Raw genomic sequence first — 6,457 nt, 5'->3', positions numbered from 1 at the left:
GCGACGTGGAGCAGAGGGGAAGCTGGGAGGAGCAGGCTGTGCAGCAAAGGCCCCATTTGTGCAAGTGGTTCTTGTGGAGAGCTTTTGGATGGATTTGGGATGAGAGTGATATGCAGATTTGGGGGCTCAATGTGAATCGTGGTGCCGAGGTGTGCGGATAACAGGCACGAAAAGAGGAAGGGAAGTGGCGTGATCTCGTTTTGGACGGGTTTTTGTCATCTAGTTGTTCCAGGAGCAGAGGTTTTCTTCCCTGTGGAGCAGTGAACGGTGGCTTCTCTGTCCGTCACTTTGCCTTCGGCGAGGCTCACGGGGACCTGGAATGGTCCTTTCGACTGTGTTTCTAAAGTCCCTGTTTTTCCTCTTGGCAGAGATTCAGCCTCGGGCCTGGAGCAGACGGGCAGGTGCGTCTGGAGAACGGGACGAATATCGCCGCAGCTTCTGCAAAGTGGAACTTCCAAGCTGTTCGATAGCTCGGCAAGGTAATCTACTTTCTCAGCTGTGCAGCAAAGCCCCCATTTGTGTAAGTGGTTCTTGTGGAGAGCTTTTGGATGGATTTGGGATGAGAGTGATATGCAGATTTGGGGGCTCAATGTGTATCGTGGTGCCGAAGTGTGTGGATAACAGGCACGAAAAGAGGAAGGGAAGTGGCGTGATCTGGTTTTGGATGGGTTTTTGTCATCTAGCTGTTCCAGGAGCAGAGGTTTTCTTCCCTGTGGAGCAGTGAACGGCAGCTTCTCTGTCCATCACTTTGCCTTCGGCAAGGCTCACGGGGACCTGGAATTGTTTTTTCGACGTTGTTTCCAAAGTCCCTGTTTTTCCTCTTGGCAGAGATTCAGTCTCGGGCCTGGAGCAGACGGGCAGGTGCATCTGGAGGACGGGACGAATATCTCCGCAGCTTCTGCAAAGTGGAACTTCAAAGCTGTTCGATAGCTCAGCAAGGTAAGCTACTTTCTCAGCTGGGCACTTTTTTTGTCATAGGCACCATTTGACCTGCACGGCCCGTCGTGCACTAAATGTTTCATGAAGACTTGTGTTGTCTCTCCGCCTCGGTTGTATGCTGATTTTCAGGAAGGCTAGAGGCAAGGCCTGAGCATAGGCCTGGGATGGTTTTCACCGGTTGCACTTGTCAGCGTTCCACTAGCTTCCGTAGCTTGCCAGTGGTTCCAGTGATGCTGCTTGCGTCAGCTTCCCTAGCTGAAGTCAGCACCCGGTCGGTCGCCAGGCTTCCTTCCCTGAGGTGCCGTGGTGTCACAGGGGGAGCCTGGCTTCCAACGGAGTTCCACAGCGTCAACACACCAGGGTCTCCAGGGTGCCCGCCACGGGGTGCCAACGCACGGGCGGCCCCGCTGCCGTGTCACAATGGCCCCCGGCTTGCACGGGCCCCAGGCTGCCAGTTGGCCCTTGGCTGCAGGAGCGGGTGGCTGGGTGGCCGGGAGCTGCAGGCCCGAGGGGGGCCCTGGGGCGGTAAAGCGGCAGGGCTGATCCGGTGGCCTGCATGCCGTGCTGCAGCTGCCCGTGCCGGGTGACACTGGGCCCCCGTGCGAGCCAAGGCAGGCAGCTCTCTCCCGCGAAGAGCTCGGGCCGTGCCACCACGCTCCAGCAGCTCCCTGCAAAGGCCGGCTTGGGCAGCTTGGAGGCCCAAAAGCCAGTGGCAAGCAGTCGTCTTCTCAGATTTCTGTCGAGATGTAAGCCTTTCTTTTAGCTCTGGATGGCAGCAGGTCTCGGGAGTTGCTTCCCCCTCGCGGGAGGCAGTGGGGGGGGGTATGTTTGGGCGGTTCGTGAGAGAGTGGTGGGGGAGGACAGGGCACAGGGTTTCAGGTAGAAGAGGTAAAGTGGCCCTGAAGCTTGTCCGCGCCTGGGGGGAAGGGGGGCGGGCGGGGGAGAAGGAATCGAGACACAGCTGTGTCCCGGCAGCTAGGTGGGTTCCCAGGCACGACGGAGGAGCAGGGCTGGGGCTGCTGCAGGCGAGTGACACAGCGGCTCCTCCCACACTTGCCCCGTGCTCATGGCACAAGAACCCCGGGCAGGTGCTGGGGGTGGGGCTGGCTCTGGTTCTGCCTTGGCCTCTCACCTGCATGCCATGGGAGAGCACAAAATGCACCTGCAATCCCGTGCAGGGCAGGGGCATCCCAGTGCAGACCCAATCCCTTGGAGCCCCTGGCCGGCCAGTTCCTGGGCAGGATCCTCCTGGCAGGAGCTGTGCAAGCTGGGAGAGTGAAGCTCCCCTGCAGCAGGCTGCTGCTAGCATGAATGATCCTGTGGGCTCCCAGCTGGCTCTCCAGGCTTCCTGCAGTGTCCCTCTGTTGCCTTTTTCAGCCTAGGAATGGAACTCGAGATCATTTGAGTCGAGGAGCTCATAGAAAAGTGGATCTTTCTTGCAGCTCCAGGGGTACTTCTGGAAGAATACCCACAAAAGTCCACCCCTAGAGGGCTGCTTACAGTCTTCTAGGTTTTAGGACAAAATGGGCAGAATTGATCAAAAGCACCAATTCAGAGGAGAAGTGGTTATGCGATTCCCCCCAGGTCAAGCCCCCTCTCTTCTCTGGAGCCCCCCACCCCTGTTACTAGGCTGACTTGTTGATGACAGTGTCTCTGGAAGATTTTGTTCTCCGCCTTGGTTCCCGGGAAGAAGCGAGATTGGAGAGGGGCCTTGTAGCCCCCAGGCCTTGGAGCTCTGCAATGGCTTTGGTCTTTCTAGCTGGGAGAAAAGGGTAGGCAAAAGTAGTGGCAAGGTTACAAATCTAGAAAAGGAAAAAGGGAAAAATCACTCCGGCATCACTCCTCCTTCATACTCTTTCCCTGTCCTTGTACCCTTCACAGAAACTCCTTGTACCTTAGCTCCACATGTCTGTAACTCTTGTTGTTTTATATTTAGCTTAGTTTGGGGGTTCTGTGGGATACAAAGACTAAATATTCATACTATCTCAGAACTAGAGGCTCCAACCCTGGACAGAGACTGCTCTCTGGAATGTGTTTTTCTAAACTAGGCTGTAGTCTCTTTTGGGGGGGTATAATTAGAATAGGGGGACAATTACTTCATCTATTAAGTTCTTTATTGGAGGATTTTAGGTAGATATGCTAATTTGCAAGGTCCATAAATTTGTATGCACATTGTACGCAGGGGGAGTTTCTTGGCGTGCTTCCACCTTTGATGAATGTGAACCTAGGTTCCTATTAAAACCAAGCTAATACCATTTTTCCCTTTGCTGCTGTGTCTGCTGCATCATTTTACCAGCTGATAAGGCATCAATGCCCACGCTCTCTGGGAAAAGCCAGTGGCCGCAGCTGCCTTCAGAGCCAGGTAGACCTTTCTGCTGAGACCTGCCCTTGAGCCTGGTAGACCAGGCCGCTGATGAACCCCTCAGAGCTGGGCAGACTTTTCATCATCTTTCTGATACGGATGGGGGGATACACTCAGCCCCATAGCAGCCTGGAGGTGGCCAGAGCTAGCAGCCCCATCCTGCTCAAAACCCTGATTCAAGATCAATAAATATTTCAGACAAGAAACAAAGTCCTTTTCCCAAAATGGTTTTCCTTTTTGCTGGAACAAGAAAGATATCCAAGAAAAATTTCATTATTTTTTCTTCTGCAGCCAGGTCACTCCCTGCCATGCTCCTGGGGAGCGTGTACCCTTGGCTCAGCCTGCCCACACCCTGAGCTACTGAAACCACTACCATCCGGACCCCAACACAAAGCCCAAAGCACGAAATGTCTTGGGGGACAGCAGGGAGGGGAATCATGTAAATGCAGCAGAACTCGTCCTGGAGCTACTAGCCCCTGGCTCGACTTGTGCACCTTTAGGCTTTGTCTTTAAAAGTCTGAGGTCTTTTTTTGGCACTGGGTGCAAGCAGCACGTGGGGGCAGTAGCGGATAGCCAAATGCTGCCCCTGTGACACCCAGAATTCCAGACACAGGCAGAGACAAACTGACAGAGAGAAACACACCCACAGAAACATGAGACAGGGCATAGCTTTGCTTTCCTCTGAATTGATCATTCAGAGGAAATGGGCCTGGGCTTACAGAGGATTGGGGCATCCTCCAGAGATGATCATCTCCTCAAGACTCTGGAGGGGGATGGGACATGAGTGCCACCAACACTTGCAATCCTACAAGACAGGGCCAAGCATTACACTCCACTGGGCACTGAGCCATGAGAAAGGCCTTATCCCCATGCCTCTCTCTGCAGGCACTGCTCACCTAGTTATCCAGAGAGGCAGCCAGGCACATGTGACCCAGCAGCTTTTCAGCCCCAGGGGGCTGGGGATAAAGGCAGTATTAGAGACACACTGGGGGACACTGGGGTGGACTCAGAAGCAGAGGAAAGCAATGGGGGTCCTTGGGGAAGAGCAGGGCTCTTTGCTGGGACAGACTGGGATGGCCTGGAGTGTGATCTAAGAAGAATCAAATACATGAGACTGGGGTGACCTGGAGAGCCCAAGGGACTTGGCTGGGGTGTGGAAGGGGCCCTGTGTGGGATACAGGAGAGCGGAAAGGAATTCTGGTGTAGGGACATGGGATAGCAAAGGAGGGTCTTGGTGGAGACAGAAGAAAGAGAACAAATGAGGACAAAACCAACGGGATTGGGAAATGGTTTGGGAGTGGGAGGTGAGTCCAGGAATAGTATCATGAGACATTGCTGCAGTGACCAGGGAGAAAGGCAAGGGAATGAGATGAGAGACAGGAAGAAAGGCATTGGGAATGAGCACTGGAAGGGCTTTTGGGCAATACAACAAAGAAGAGAAACTGGGGAGGAGATGTCTGAGGAGTTCAAAGGGATGGGATGTGAGGCCAGAAAGGGCAGCAAGTGGGGGACACCATGACATCAGGGCCTCACCTTGGCCTGTTCCATGGGACACAGCAGGATGGAGAAAAGCAGGGCCATGCTGAGCACAGCCACCTTCATCTTCCTCCTGCAATGGGGAGCACTGGGTGAGGCTCCAGGTCCGGAGCACCTTTATCCCTGCCGGGACTCCTCCCTGCCCCCTCTCTGCCAGCCCCTCAAGCCAAAGCCTGGCTTGGCACAGCCCCCAGCCCTGGCCACAGAGTCCATTCCACCTGTGGCCAAGATCCAGCCCCCTTGCCCAGCACCTGTCCAGCTTCCTCAATGGGACAGCTGCCTCTGGAGCTGCCCAGGCACCTCTTGGGGTCTAGGGGTTGGGCAGGGAGCCAAAGGCAGGTGGATCCCTACTCTAACACGATCCATCCTCTATCCTCCACAGCACTGAAGGATTACGTTCACTTGCAGACAAGGCTGAGGCTTGGGGAATTGCTTAGGTGTGGCAGTTCCCACATTCCGAATGCCCCACTTCCCAGGGCTGCAAACCACAACTGTTTCCATCTCCTGCCGCAGAGCAGAGTCCAGAGGGGAACATGCCCTGCCCTGACCCTTGCCCTGTCAAACCTGAAGCCACTGTGCCCCGCAAGAGCACCTGCGTGCCACTCTGCACAGCTGCCCTACATGAGAGGTGCCAGGGATGCCATCCCCAACAAGTTTCTGACTCCATCACTGTCCCTGCATGGGACTTGGCCACAGCTCCCCACAGGTTCTTGTCCCCATACAGTTTCTTCGCAATGCCCTGGCCCTGGGCCCAGGCCAGTGATGGCCCTGAGCAGTACGTGCCCATCCCGAGGCGTGTGGGGGAATGGCTGCTTTTTCTCACACAGCCACTTGGAGCTAATTGGGCAGAGATGCTCTGTCAGAAGGAGGGATGTTGGTGCCCTGCCAGCATCTCTGATAAGCCCTGTTTACCCAGGGCCCAAGGCACCAGGAAGACATTCAGCATTCTGGGGCATCCATGAAGTGAAAATCCACCAAGAAGCAGTTCCCATGAGCTGTCCATGGCTTGGATTCTTGTTTAACATTAGTGAGGGCTTCTGCTTCTCTTTTTCCACAGAGACACTGTGGAATGTGTCAGGGATGTGTTGTGGGCCAGCTGGGAAAACATTTCAGGCAACTGCCTTGACTGTTTGCTCTGGAACTTGCCCAAGGAGCTGCAGGGCCTGGGAAGATTCTCCTATGGAGTGCCCTGGGGATGAAAGACCAGAGTGTCCCCGTGGGGGATTCTTGACCAGATAGATGAGTGCTGTGAAGTCATTGGTGTGCTGATGTGGTCTTGGAATGGAATTGAGGAAGCGTCCGCAGGGTATTAATTGCAGAACATTGGCCAAGGAGAGGTCCAGGCTTCGTTGGAGATCAGTGCCAGTCAGGGAGATGGCATTGGACAGCCACTGACTCTGATAAATTGAGTCTCAAAAGAACCAATTGGAGACTAGAATCCAATTTATAATTTTATTAATTGAGCAAGTGGATATTAGCCAAGACAGCGCTGGGCAGGCTAGGTGAGTCTCTTGCTGCGCCTATGACACTGCACCTAAAGGTTACATACAACTGCTTCTTATACAGTTCATGTTTCCTGGTGGTTCTTGATTGGCCGCTGAGACGTCCGGGTCTGCGCAG

At 54.5% G+C, this 6,457-nt stretch overlaps 1 long non-coding RNA gene across 1 annotated transcript; it reads left to right on the top strand.

Moving 5' to 3' along the window:
- Positions 1 to 376: 376 nt before the first annotated feature.
- On the top strand, positions 377 to 6,227 carry LOC146423013 (uncharacterized). The gene is made up of 3 exons (XR_014847792.1): positions 377 to 479; positions 829 to 939; positions 2,317 to 6,227. It is a non-coding gene; the product is annotated as an uncharacterized LOC146423013 (long non-coding RNA).
- The last annotated feature ends 230 nt before the right edge of the window (positions 6,228 to 6,457 follow it).

This window comes from Lichenostomus cassidix, unplaced genomic scaffold, assembly GCF_008360975.1.
Source record: "Lichenostomus cassidix isolate B80296 unplaced genomic scaffold, HeHo_3.0 HiC_scaffold_38, whole genome shotgun sequence".
Taxonomy (NCBI): domain Eukaryota; kingdom Metazoa; phylum Chordata; class Aves; order Passeriformes; family Meliphagidae; genus Lichenostomus; species Lichenostomus cassidix.
Note: the sequence above shows the minus strand (reverse complement) of the source record. Positions and strands in the feature narration are given on the sequence as shown.